Source organism: Eulemur rufifrons, chromosome 30, assembly GCF_041146395.1.
Source record: "Eulemur rufifrons isolate Redbay chromosome 30, OSU_ERuf_1, whole genome shotgun sequence".
Classification (NCBI taxonomy): domain Eukaryota; kingdom Metazoa; phylum Chordata; class Mammalia; order Primates; family Lemuridae; genus Eulemur; species Eulemur rufifrons.
This window is the reverse complement of record NC_091012.1, coordinates 13,853,592-13,868,254: the sequence shown is the minus strand read 5'-3', so window position 1 is coordinate 13,868,254 and position 14,663 is coordinate 13,853,592. Positions and strand designations below refer to the sequence as shown.

Sequence of the window (14,663 nt, the reverse complement as noted above, 5' to 3'; positions counted from 1 at the left end):
CGTTGATAATTTTCAGAAGACTAAGAGCTTCTTTACCATTTAAGGGGTACATAGGGTGCAGGTGTTTACGTGAATGTATTCTTAAATAAGAGACTACACCACTCTAATTTTCCTAGCTGTAGCTCTGTTCCAGGTTACTGACTGCTAGTTCATGTTCCAGAGTTTCTTTGCCAACAGGTTACTTACAAAAGAGGCACCTCCAAAGTCTTAGAGTGAATTGGGAAAGAGCTGGTTAAATGAGGAAACAGGCTATCATTCCCCTGTAAAAGTTCATCGTTTCCTTTCCCAATGTATCTTTTTATTAAGAACTTCTATTTTTTATCCTGTGTGCCTCCTCTGCCATCTCACACTCTGGGTCTACCTGCTGTATTTTGGCCACCTGCACCTCATTCATTTGTATCAGTTGTAAGATGGAAATTGGTTGATGGGGTTCTTCCTCATGTGTCTTTTTAAAAGCACCTTCCTGGGAGATTTTGCTCCTGTAGTTTTTATTGGAAGTTATTCTGACAGCTGAATAACAGGTGGAGCAGTCCCCTCACATACTGGGAAGCAAGGAACTCTTTCTCGTCGTTGCACAGTTCTCTATAAGAAGCAGCAAATGGGTTGTTTCCACATCTTTGCTATTGTGAATTGTGCTGCTATAAACATTCGGGTACATGTGTCTTTGTTAAAGAATGACCTTTTTTCCTTTGGGTATATGCCCAGTAATGGGATTGCTGGGTCAAATGGCAGGTCTACTTGAATCTTTTTAAGATACCTCCATAATGCTTTCCACAGGGGTTGCACTAGTTTGCAGTCGATATCAGACTAAGGTGGGGGGTGGGGGAGGGGATGGGGGTATGCCTACACAATGAGTGCATTGCGCACCGTTTGGGGAGTGGTAACACTTGAAGGTGCTGACTCGGGAAGGGGGGAGTGGGGAAGGGAGGGATATATACCTACATGATGGGTGCAATGCGCACGACCTGGGGAACAGACACGCCTGGAGCTCTGACTTGGGGGGAAAGGCGGTACAGGAGCAACGTATGTAACCTGCAATTGTGTCCCCCATAACAAGATGAAATTAAAAAAAAAAAAAAAAAAGCAGCAGCAAATGATTCTGGGCTGCACCATGGGGCGGTATTCGGCCTCTTCCTCCCCCCATCCCTGACTCTGCAGGAAGTAGAGCTGCTCAAGGGCATCCTGTTGGCAATCTTCTCCTTCCCCAGGATGTGGGTACTCAGAAGTGGGCTGACACTGCACTTCACTTTCTGTTTCCTTTCACAGCCTGTAATTGTTTTGGTGCCAGGCTTGAAGTTCTCCAGCACTTCAGCTGTGTGGAAAACCGCTGTGGTACGCTCCTTGCATTCAGCTAAGAGTTGCATGCTTGGCAAGCGCTGGCCAGGTGCGTCGCTTGAGGGCAGTATTTCCTATATCGCATCACTTTTCTTACGTTCCAGCACATATTCAGAATTTTCTACTAAAGCAAGCAAGAGGCTCTTTTCCAATTCAGAGAGGTATTTGGCAGGTTTTATAATTTTGTCCTTTTGTATTTTTCACTATATTCCGTCTGGACACTAGCTATGTGAGTCCCACTGCGGCGCAAAGAGGCAGCAGTAACATCCTGCCACCAGAGCAAGGGTCACAGGGGGTCTGCTAGGGAGTCTGAGCTAACAATTGATTGTGAACAAGGGTGTAGATGCATTTCAGTGGGAGAGGGGAAGAGTTGTCAACAAATAGTGCTAGAAAAACTGGATATCAACCATGCAGAAAGAATGAAGCTGGACTCCTAGCACAAACCTGTACAAAATTGACTCAAAATGAATCATTTACGCTCATGCAAAGGTAAATGTATTTCTGTGTGTTCAACCCCACTTGTGTTTTAATTGGGTCCCCTATCACCTGTACTCTGACAAACATTTTTCTGTCTGAAGTGATCCTTGGGCATATTCCTGTCACTGGATGTTCAAGGCTTTGTTCCCAGAGGCTTTGCAGGTGATGGCATGGACATGCCACGTTTTATATAAAGCACAATATAATTGAGCTTTTAAGACAACATAAGAATGGTACGTTTTTCATCTGAAGACATTCTTAAAAATGGCTACATAGAAAATTTGTTTCAACCATTAATCAGACCCTGACTTGGAGAAGCTGCGAAGAGAAACTTTGTTCTCTTCCCCAGATTAAGAACATACATTACTCACCAGTAATTACTTTGTGGTTAGAGTCTCAATGCAATGTCACAGACTTATTTTATTCTGTGAAACAATTAAAAAATTTCCTTAAGGGATTAGGTCAAACTAGTAAGAAAATACTTCTTTCAAGCAAATAGCAAGTAGGCAGAATTCTTTTTTTTTTTTTTTTTTTTGAGACAGAGTCTCACTCTGTTGCCCGGGCTAGAGTGAGTGCCATGGCGTCAGCCTAGCTCACAGCAACCTCAAACTCCTGGGCTTAAGCGATCCTCCTGCCTCAGCCTTCCGAGTAGCTGGGACTACAGGCATGCGCCACCATGCCCGGCTAATTTTTTGTATATATATATTTTAGTTGTCCATATAATTTCTTTCAATTTTTAGTAGAGACGGGGTCTCGCTCTTGCTCAGGCTGGTCTCGAACTCCTGACCTCGAGCGATCCACCCGCCTCGGCCTCCCAGAGTGCTAGGATTACAGGCGTGAGCCACCACGCCCGGCCTAGAATTCTTATCATATTTTGATTTTTATATAAAAATAAATCATGGCTGATTGTTTTATGCTGCCTCTACTGATCAACAATTCTTATTTTTTAAAGAAAACTTTACATCAACTTGAAAAACACACAGAACTATGTATGTAGACATTCCAGAAAGACAAGAACACCAATATTAAAGCAAAAAAAATTGAAAGACAGTTTGTAGGTAGATACAGAATAATAAATAAAAATATTTTCATATTTTATAAAAATTTATTGAAATGTAATGAAACAATTTCACTTTTTAGTTTTGATCACTATCTTTTTGTCTTTTCAAATCATTTTAATATTTTTATACTAAAAGTGTATTATGTGGACATGAAAGTGTGTACAATTTATAAATATTTGAGAATAATGGTGTACAACTTTTTGACTCACATTTTGAATGTGAGTATGTAATGAAGTGTACCTAAATATTTCTCAAAGGTTTATGGATAACAATGGTTAATATTTTTAATGTGGCAAATCTAATTTAGAAAATTGTTACAATCTTTAATCTCACAACTAAAATAATCCTTTTTAATTTTTCTAAAAAATATTGAATATTTTCTTATTTACAAATACCAATAACAACAACAGGAAAAGTGTAAACCTTCCACTCTTACCAATTACAGAGGAAAACATTTTTAAAAATCCCTTCGAATATTTGTGGCATTCAGGAATATGCTATCCTCTCCTTATTGCTATCTTTGTTTCATTTCTATTTAATCTTTGTTTTATTTGTAACTCCTCCTTTCTGCTTGTACTAGGAAATTTTCAATAAATATCTGTCATGCCTTACACCTAAGATGGTTTAAGTTCCATAAGGCTCTCTAAACTTATCATGGTCAAAATTTTAAGAATTTTCAAAAGTCAGTATATTTTTATGAAAAAATATACATGTTCATGAAGTAGTTATATTTTTATTTGTCAAAATTATTGGAGGTCCTATGTAAGAATTGGATGGTAATTTGCAAATTGGTTTTTACATATGACTTCAGTCTGTTGCGTTGTAAGCTAGAGTTTCCCTGTAAGAATGATACATGGAAAACAAAGTCAAATACATAAAAAAAGCAATTCCAAGTTGTAACTTGCTCATATAAACAAAAAAATACCTCAAGTATGTTTAATTAATTCAAACTAGCTAGTGGACAATTTACTAAGTTCTATTAGTGAAACAAAAAAGTGGTAGGTAGTTCAGTGTAAAAAAAGGAAATGTCTCCACAGCTTTATGCTACCATCCAGGTTTTAAAGACATATCTGACCTTTCCATGTAATATTTTTGATAGAGTGAAAAGTCTTGCAGGTTCTTAAACATATTTGCTTTTCTTGTCACCCATTACTAACCAAAATTTTCACATTTATTTGTGTTCTTATATATTGTAGTATTTTCCCCCTCACAGAAAACAAGCAATTAAAAATAGTAATAATTTCCTTCTTCCACTAAAACCTCACTGTCAGAACAGCTTTTAGATGGTTGTGTGTAATTAGTAAATATCTTTTGAAAAACTAAGACTTTAGCCTGTACTTCTCACAAGGGATATGAGTTTTATTATTTCAAACCTACATTCAATATATTGATTTATGGAGATTGGGAAAGAACATACCTTATTTTGGACCTAGTCATTTGTAAATAATTAGGATAAGGAAGAATTTTAGTGGCCAGTCAGTTACATTAAAATGCATTTCTTTATTAACTGTCACATGTGTAGACATGTACTTGGTACTAAAAGTTAAAAAAATTTCAGTCAAAAATTCAAAGAATTTACACAAATGTGTGGGTGACAAACACATGCAACATTCCTATAATTCAATATAAAATTTAAATTTTAAACAAAATGTAGGTAGAAGAATAAATCTGAAATTATTAGGAAGGTTCAAAGCAAAAGCGGTATTTGAGTTGGATTTAACGACTAGATAGATGGTAAGGGAAGAGCATGATATTACAGGCAAAGAAGGAAAGTGGCACAGTCAGAGACCAGTTTAGGTTTATTTTGAGAATGAGGAGTGTACTCAGGTGAGGACTTCAGGTTTGTATAGAGAAGAATGAGAATTAGGAACAGAAAAATATGTTGCATGTAGATTTTGCAAGACAAAAAATATTCCAGTCTCGAGAAATGTAACTTATAAACAACTTGCGGCTGTCTACTCACACATACAGCCTTGTGGAACACAGGCACTTTCAGAGATGATCTAGAAAGCCAATAAGAAAAGTGACTTTCCTGAGGGAGATGGTGGTTAATGTGAGAAGATGCTGAAGAGGAAAAAGGTTGGATAAGGTGGGGGATATAACCATTTATGTCACTCACGGGATTTAACTGGTAAGAGCTCTTTCAAAAGTGGTATGATCAGTAGTGCCAAAAAATCTATTATGTTAATATTATCATGATATATAGATGATACCTTTAGGAAAAAGAAAATGTAATGAAAAGAATAGTCATGACTAAGAAAAACCATTTTACAGACAGAGGAATCTTAAACTTTATGCAGGTAAAAGCATGAAGTAAGAAACATTATGACAAGCAGAGCTTTAGGAAAACAAAACAGAACAAAAAAATAGAATCAGAATCAATCCATGCTGGAGGCTTTTAAGGTTTTTGTAATAATCTGCTGGAAATGGCAAATAAATAAGTAAATGGAGTCTGGGCACGTGGCTCACAGCTGTAATCCTAGCACTCTGGGAGGCCAAGGTGGGAGGATTCCTTGAGATCAGGAGTTCAAGGCCAGCCTGAGCAAGAGCAAGACCCTGTCTCTACTAAAAGTAGAAAAAATTAGCCAGGCAACTAAAAATAGAAACAAAAAATTAGCCGGGTGTGGTGGCTTTTGCCTATAGTCCCTGCTCCTGGGGAGGCTGAGGCAGGAAGATTGCTTGAGCCCAGGAATTTGAGGTTGCTGTGAGCTAGGCTGACACCACAGCACTGATTCTAGCCCAGGCAATAAAGCAAGACTCTGTCTCAAAAAAATTTAAAAAAAATTTAAAAAAAAAGTAAGTGGAGATGACCTGGGCAGTGATGGACAGGGCAAGGGTCATGAAATATTAGTATTGAGAAGGATTCCAGTGGAATCATGGGAGGCAAATATGGAATTATGGAAAATGTTTTAAGCTATAAATAAGTCAGATTCAAGTTGAGGCACAAAAAACTGCAATGCCTGCAGCCAGCACTGGCCAACAGAAAGGGCCCAATTCTTCTCCATGACAACACCTGACCACACATCGCACAACCAACACTTCAAAAAGTTTGAATTAAGTGGGCTATGAAGTTTTGTCTCATCTGCCATATTCACCTAACTTCTTGCCAATCGACTACCACCTCTTCAAGCCTCTCAACAACTGTTTGCAGGGAAAATGCTTCCACAACCAGCGGGATGCAGAAAATACTTTCCAAGAGTTTGTGGAATCCCAAAGCATGGCTTTTTACACTACAGGAAAAAACAAACTTATTCCTCACTGACAAAAACACGTTGATTGTAATGGTTAATATTTTGATCAATAAATGTGTTATAATGATTTAAAATTCATAGTCCAAACCCACAATTATTTTTGCACCAAATCTAAGAAAAAGACTCCATCTAGTATATCAAAGGGCATGATGTCAGCAGGGACCAGATGTTCAGAGACTACACCCAACCAGATAAGAATGTAACCCTTTACTACCAGTCCTCACCAGAGGACTGAAGGGTGATAAAAAGAGCAGGGCTTCACCAGCTAGGTGAGGTAATCTCTATAGACACCATCTTGCTGTCACTTGTGGTCAGCACCTGGCATTTTCTTTTGAAAGATGTTGATGATCATGCAGATCAGCCCAAGATACTCTTCTTGTCCATGTTGCTCTCCTTGGACTGGTTCATTAACTCCTTTTCATGTCCTCTTTCTTTTGATGTTAAATGTTACTTTGTTGGATATGAAAATTTTAATCTATAACATGTATATATTGATTAAGTATACTACTATGTATGGTTTGCAATATTGACAGACTTATGGATTTGCTTGCACCTGTGTACCAATGGCTCTGACTACTGAGAGAGCCAGTTGTACTAAAGAGAATTTTCTTTTTGGAAACTCCATGAAGCTCACAGCTTTTATGATTAAAATACCATCAATAAAAGTCTGGACTTGCGGAAAAACACCATACATGGAGCTGGTTCTGTCTGAACCTGTGCTACTCAAGACAATATGCTTTACCGATCTCATGCTTAGATGGTATGACATTGTCAAGTGTTATAAAGGTGTGGAAACTATTTATCTCAATATCTGCACTTATCTGAAGAAGATAAATGTTAAGACATGACTGTTGCTGATAACAACAGAGCACCGAATGAAGGCAACTGTTAGATCTCTGCTACATATCAATATCCAGGCTGAATGTGTTGTCCAACTCCTAATAAAATTTCACTGTTACTGAAATTTACTCCTTTACAGGCATTTTACACATATCAAGTAATTCAATCTTCATTAAAACAATAAATATCATAGGCTGAATATGATAGAAGTCAGTGAATTTCACTTCTGTAGGTCTTGCTCAGATAACTAATTGAAATACTTTATCCTTAGCAGTTTGGTATATTATCAACTCAGGTGTGGTTATGCAAATCAAAAGACCAATAGTAGACCTATACACAGAAACCAACTTTGTAAGACAGAAATAAAAACTTTCAAGAAAAATATATGAAGTGGATTTTATCATATTATGTTTCCTACTTTTTGTCTTTCTGCCTTCCCAGTCAACCAGAATTTCTAGCAAATGGTCAATTCCACCATGATTTCTCAGTTCCTCTTCATGGGCTTTGCTAAAGGCTGGAAACTAAGGTTCTTGCACTCCATGCTATTCCTATGACGTACTTGGCACCCTGTTTGGGAATCTTTTCATCATCTTTGTCACCCGTGTCAACAAGAACCTTCACAGGCCCTTGTATTCCTGAGGAATTTGTGCATTATGAATATGTGCTATATTTCTATCACTGCCTCCAATGCCTGTGTTAACTCTGTCACTGAAAACAGGGCCCTCTCAGTGGATGGGTGTACAACTCAGATCTTCTTGGACATTTGTTGTGTGTATGTAGTTTCTTTTCCTCACCATCATGGCCCACAACCACTGTGTGGCCATCCGGCAGGCCGTCCATTCCCCAGTCCTCATATACCACCACTTTTGTGTCTGAATAACACTGGCTTCCATACTCAGTGGTCTTTTCTATGCAGGCATGCACACTGCCAACACCTTCCAGTGGCCCTTCTGTGGTTCATCAATTCTCCTGTGATGTGCCCCCTCTGTTGAGGCTCTCTTGCTGTGACCCCTTCAGCAATGTGCTCTTACTTCTTGCCTCTGCCATAGGAGTTTGTGGTGGCTGCTCTATCTTAATGCCCATGTTATATATTTGCACATTTTCTAATGTGCTCAAATTTCCAACCAGACAGTGAAGAAAGGCCTTTTCTCACCCATGCCTCTTATATACTCACAGTGTCTGTCTTCCTCAGTACTCTCATGTGTATGTACCTGCAGGCCTCGGTAACTTCTGAAACAATTCGGGATATAATTCTTTCTGTATTTTATACTATATAGCTTCCATTCTTGAATCCTATTATAGTTGTGTGAGAAGAAGAATAGAAAGGCTGGCACCACATCTAAATTTTTCTTTACTCACCTTTTTAGTACTCACCTTTTCTGGTATTATAAGGATTAAGTCACACAATGTAAAGGCTTCTTCCCAGTGCAGCATACCATACTTATGAGCACACAGTACATGCTCAGTAGACATTGCATTATGCTGGTCTTCACTTTGGAAAATAAGTATCTGTGTTGTGATGACTGTTGGGCATAAGACACTCTATATGCTGTGCTTGCTGTCTCTAGCTGAGTGCTACTAATAATGTATCTAGGTTGAGCAACATCAGCACTAAAACCAGACTTGACAAAGAAGCCAATTAATGTCTCCCTTCCACACCAGCAGATCACATTTCTTAGAGTGAGGCCCACAATACCACATGATTTCTATTCACATTGATGGTTCAGAGACAATTTTTAAGTAATTGCCTCTCAGCTCAGGCTTTCAATTAGGATTATCTGGCTAGCTTGAAAGAAACACCATCACCTGTCTCTTGGGCTGGGTGGGAACATCCATGTGGTTTTAATTGTGCCCAAAATAATTCTCATTTGATACCAGGGTTAAGCATTAGAACTCCCAAATACATTCATGAGACTGAGTTTACACTGTTCCAGAGAGAAGTCACAGGGCCTGCTGCTTTGGGTTTGGTAGGGGCAGATCAGTGTGGTCCAGATTCCCACTGCTGTAGCAGAAAGTCCTGGCACGTGTGGCAGGGGTAGGTCACCAAGGGAAAGACAGGAGAACCTCACATTTTAGTCTCCATGAGGAGACATCATACCTGACTGTTTCCTGTGACTAAGAACAAGTGAGTGTAGACCTTTCTGCATTTTGTGGTCCTCCTGCTTGTGGATGCTGTGTAAACAGGTGAAGAAATTGTGCTGACTCCTTTCAGGGCATAGTCTCAAGATGTAATTCTAATTGTTCTACACAGTCTCACCTGAAAAGAAATTTCAGAGTTGGAGAAGGAGAAGGAGAAATGGCTGTTTTTCAGGTAAGTGTGTCCCAGGTTAGGGGCTGTGTCCACTGTTCCTCCTGGAATGTCATGCAGAACTTCAATTTTTAGAACTTGTAAGCCTTTACTTCTTTACTTCTGATGTTTATGCCTAATGAGTTTTTTCCCATTACATTTTTTTTTCCATTTCTTCTTAGGATGGTCAAGGAGCCCTGGAAAATCCTTCCTCCTTATATAATAAAACTTGCTCTACATTCTCTTCATCCACACTTCTTAATAAAATAATCAAGTTTCATAATAAATGTGTGATATGTAATATTGAAAATGTTCCCATTGGGACAGGTCAACTTATAATAGTGTGGATATCTGATATTTCTGTTGGGGATGGGGTAGGGTCTTTGTATTTGAGTGAAGAAGGGGAACATGTACTCTCAAGGTTTGATTTGGATGTTTTCATCAGCTCTATGTGAAATAGTATTTGGAAAATGCAGAAAGAGGATAGCATTGATTGCCTAGGATAACAAGAAAATTATGGAAAAATAAAAAATAGAAGACTTGCTCTGTATAATGCAAAAGTATTTACATACAGTATTAAAGATGACAAAACATGGGAAATATCTATAACTTGAACTTTGCATAAAACTGATGATTCTTCATGGTTACATATTGTTGGGCACTACCATCCCAGCACTGATTTTTTTTATCCTCTGTGCAAAGGTGTCTAATACCAATTTGTCCCACTACAGTTGATGTTAATTTCATTCACTTGGTTAAGGTGCTCTCTGACAGATTCATCCAATGTAAATTTAATTGTTTTTCTCTTTATTATTAAGTGTTTTTTGGAGATTTACTGACGGATGTGCATGAACCATCACATTTACACTGGAAGCTCCCCTTTCTTTTTATACCTTGCTTGGAAAATGAAGGCTCTTATCTTTGTCTTCTGGTCAAATGAAGTGAGATAAATTGAAAGTCTGCCAGTTACTGGATGTTGACAAAATACTGTCCTTAGGTTAGAAGCACTGGCTTCACTGGTTATATTCTGTGAAAAGCAGAGACTCAGACCCCACCCCAGATCTCCTGAATGAGAATCTGTATTTTAACAAGATCTCCAGTTCATTACTGTACACGTGAAAATTGGGTGATACCTTCTAACTCACTGTTTCTCTGTGTGAGAAATATGCACAACTTATTTCATATGATGTAAATATAGCACACATAAATTTATATTGCTGTGTTGAGGCCCTTTATCTTATTTTATTTTATTCATTTATGTATTTTTTATTTTTTTGGAGACAGAGTCTCGCTCTGTTGCCCAGGGTAGGGTGTCATGGCGTCAGCCTAGCTCACAGCAACCTCAAACTCCTGGGCTCAAGTGATACTTCTGCCTCAGCTTCCTGAGTAGCTGGGACTACAGGCATGTGCCACGATGCCCAGATAATTTTTCTATATATATTTTTAGCTGTCCATATAATTTCTTTCTATTTTTAGTAGAGACAGGGTATCGGTCTTGTCAGGCTGGTCTCAAACTCCTGAGCTCAAAAAATCTGCCCGCCTCGGCCTCTCAGAGTGCTAGAATTAGAGGCGTGAGCCACCGCGCCCAGCCGAGGCCCTTAATTTTATATTAAATACTTTATCATGCATTACAGTATCATATGCACACTAGTTTCATACATGTTATATGATCTTCATTTCTGAGAATTAGAGAATATGTTCAAGAATATCACTGTGCTAAAAAATAGCTTTTTGGATAATTCCAGTCACCCATATGTCAGAAACAGTTCTCATAACTTCCATTTTCCTTGTAGTCAAATTAAGAACTCTCTCCTTGGAAACTTGGGAAATATGTGTCTTTTTTCAGGAACTGGTGACATTCTGGGATGTGGCTATAGAATTCTCTACAGAGGAGTGGGCGTGCCTTGACAACGCACAGCGAAATTTATATAGGGATGTGATGTTAGAGAACTACGGAAACCTAGTCTCCCTTGGTGAGGATCACTTCAATACACAATTCCTATTCCACACTAAGGGCATTATTTTACTTTTGTAGATTATTTCTTGGAAGTTTCTACTTTACATGAATGAATTTTATATCCCTGCTTTTAAAGAAAATTTGAAGGATTTTGGTGTAGAAAATAAAATCACTAGATGTCTCATCTTATGAACCTTTTCCTTTCTTGAGCTGATCTGTATACTTAACTCTAGATTAATGGTTCCTCTAGAAATCAGGGTATATAATTGTTGCCTGCACCTTAGAATATAATTTCCACCACTTATTTTTTATTTGGTGCTAGTGGGAATTGGTGCTCTGGAGCCATAAATTTGGAATAATGTCTTATCATTCTACATTGTCTGTAAGAAAACAATATTTTGGAAAACAGTTTTCTAGAATCTTCCATAATATTCTGTCCATAAGTATAGTACTTGTAAGATGAGTAACTAGAGAGTCTTCAGCAAGAGTCTTGTGAATTCTTTCTAATAAAACAGGTCTTACTGTCTCAAAGCCAGAGCTGATCACATGTCTGGAGCAAAGGATAGAGCCCTGGATTATGAAGAAAGAGGGAACAGCTAAATATCCAGGTAGGTGAGATTCAGTAAAGCAGATAACAAGTGTTACAGAGCCAAAGCTCAAGGAGAAAGGCAGATATAAAAACGTGGTTTGGAACGCTCCACTCTATTGGAAATGTTTTTTGAGAAGCCTGTGTATGTTTCTCTTTCTCTTACAGAAGGACATCTTCTGTCCCATGCTCTTAAACTCTCTAAGAACTGTACCCCTACAGTGATCTTCCTTAGAATTCAATGAGAGCTAAAGTTCTTGTCATGGCTTATAAGGGACTATGTTATCTGTAAACACTTCTATTGTTTGGGGAGATATGGGAATATCTGTACATATTCTGAAGACCTCTACATTAAAGCATCTTTTGACAGCGTTTTGCTTTGCTGCCCCATCTGGAGTACAGTGGTTGATCATATCTCTCTGCAAACTGAAACTTCTGGGCTCTAGGGATCCTACTACCTCAATCTTATGAGTACCTAGGACTATGGGCATGAGCCACCATGGCCAGCTGATTTATTCCTATTATTATTATTTTTGTTAAAATGGAGTCTCATTATGTGGCTGGGGCTGGTTTCAAGATCCTGACCTCAACTGATCCTCCTTTCTTGGCTTCCCAAAGTGCTGGGATTATAGTTGTGATCCACCATGCCCAGCTCCATTTTTTAAGTTCCTTTTGTTGCCTCTTTTTTTTTTTTTTATCTTTATGATGCCATTTATTAAACTGAAAGGAAAGAAGATGGTACATTCTGGGTTTTACTTAAAAAGGGATTTAATTGAATAATTAGTTCGTCACTACTTGAAAACTATACTTTCTTCCTCAGCAATGGATGGCAATGAGGCGAAAGCAGCTTTCCTGGTCCTCAACTTGCCTTTAATGGAAAGCATTACAGAATTTCAGCAGTGAACATTAATTATCTGGCTCCTAGTCAAACCCCAGCTCCAAGAAAATGTGGGACAGAATCTAAGATGTAAGTTCTGTTCAAGGCATGAAGATTCCAATCTCAAATATTTCACTCCAACAACTTATGTTGTACCAGCTGTTCCATCATTGAATACTAAATGGTCATTGAAAACGAACGAAGATAACGGTACCCTCATCGCCGTCATTCTCTACTAATTTTTACATGAACTGTTTTATATCCAAATATATGCATATAAAACATTTGTACAGATAAATTAGTGTTCAGAATTAAAAATATGTAGTACCATCCATAACTATCCTTTCTATGTTCTGAAATCGATACAATTGTTTAAGACTGGAAACCTGAACACCCTGGCTACACATTAAAAACACATCAGAATACCCATGTTGTGGAACTGACCATCTCATACAAGCAAAATCACACTTATAGTGCTTTCATTATTGCTTAATCCTATAATGAGGCTTAAAAAAGGAGACCACTGAATACTAAAGTCAAGTATTTACTAAATAGTGTTGATTTCTACTAGCCAAACAGCCTTCTACAAACCAACAGCAGAACCAGGATAGTCTTTCTCAGCTCATTGTCTATTAGGAGTTTGATACATTTTCAATTAAAGTCTTCGTTTTTCCTGTAGACTTCAGCATGTGTGGCCCAAACAACAGTGTCTCTGAGGTGGCCTCTGATTCAGACTTTGAAACTCCTTTGTCAGTTTCATCTTGGTTATCATTTCAATACCGATAAGCAAATTTCTTTTTCAGAGCCTCTGCTATGAGGGCAGCAGGGTCAGCAGCATCCACTGGCTTGGGCTTTACATCTTGCTCTGACCTCTTTACTGACCGAAGTTTTACACTGTTCATATCTTTAAGGATCTCTAGCATATTTGGCATGTCAGGTTTCTTTGGATTGCTCTTCACCAAAGTCTCTCCAGCACTGGCTCTTTTCTGTCTTCGCTCCTTAATCAGATCAACAGCCGATACACTTTGGTGCAGCTCTGGTGGAAGGGGAGGCGGAGGAGGTGGGGGTGGTGGCGGAGCGGGTGGCGGTGTGATAGCAGATGTGGTAGAATCTAAGTCACCTGCAATGAGATTTTGCTGTTCTTGCAGGGTCACAATTTTGGCAATCTGAGCTCTAAGAGCAGCAAGTTCGTTTTCAAGAGCACAGATCTTCTGCAATGCTTCCTCATTGGCCAGTGCTGGAGTCTTCAGGGGAGGCTCTTCTTGAGACAAGTCTGGTAACGAAATCTGCCTGCCTGGGGGCTTCTCAAAGGAAAGTCATCCTGAAGGGGTGTCCTTGACCTGACCTCTGTCCTCAGTCTTGTTGAACACTCTCCTTCTTCTTTGGCTACCCATCCGATGTCAGCAAAAGACGCCACTGCATCCTCTCCTGGGTGGTTGGGACTCCATTCTGTTGCATGGCTGGTAAGCTGAAACTGAACTCTTGGACACTGAATAAGAGATAAATTAGTTCCAATTTTCCTTAGGATACTTCGAGATGAACCATATGGCTTCCCAGACCAAAGTACCGATTGCATGCTTACTCCAACTTGTTGAAAAACCGTCCTAATTAGGCGCTTAATCCAGCCAAGCATTTAGATGGCAAAGTCTCCCCAAATTTGCATTTCAAGTACTTCAGGCATACATAGCAGCACATGGTCCATAAAGCACACTCGACCGCGCGGCAGCGAGCACCACCTCCAGCTGCTCAGGCTTCCAGCCTGTTGCCTCATTTTTGAAATGTGTAAAAGGGAATAGTGGAGAAATTGTGATTTGCTTCAGTAATGCTAGAAACACTAGGGACAGATGTTTCATATTTTCTGCATCATGATTCACAATTCTAAGATTTCAGAGGCAATCCTATAGAAATTCAGACTCATTAATTTTATACAAATGCATGGCCTCTTCCTAAACCTAAGAACATCTAATGGTATTTCACTTCGAAATATCCTTT

The 14,663-nt window shown here is 38.8% G+C and overlaps 2 pseudogenes; both read right to left on the bottom strand.

Annotated features, from left to right (window-relative positions):
• Positions 1-207: 207 nt before the first annotated feature.
• On the bottom strand, positions 208-7,804 carry LOC138378759 (myb/SANT-like DNA-binding domain-containing protein 3; annotated as a pseudogene).
• Positions 7,805-13,102: 5,298 nt separating this feature from the next.
• On the bottom strand, positions 13,103-14,423 carry LOC138378124 (mitochondrial fission regulator 1-like; annotated as a pseudogene).
• Positions 14,424-14,663: the final 240 nt, after the last annotated feature.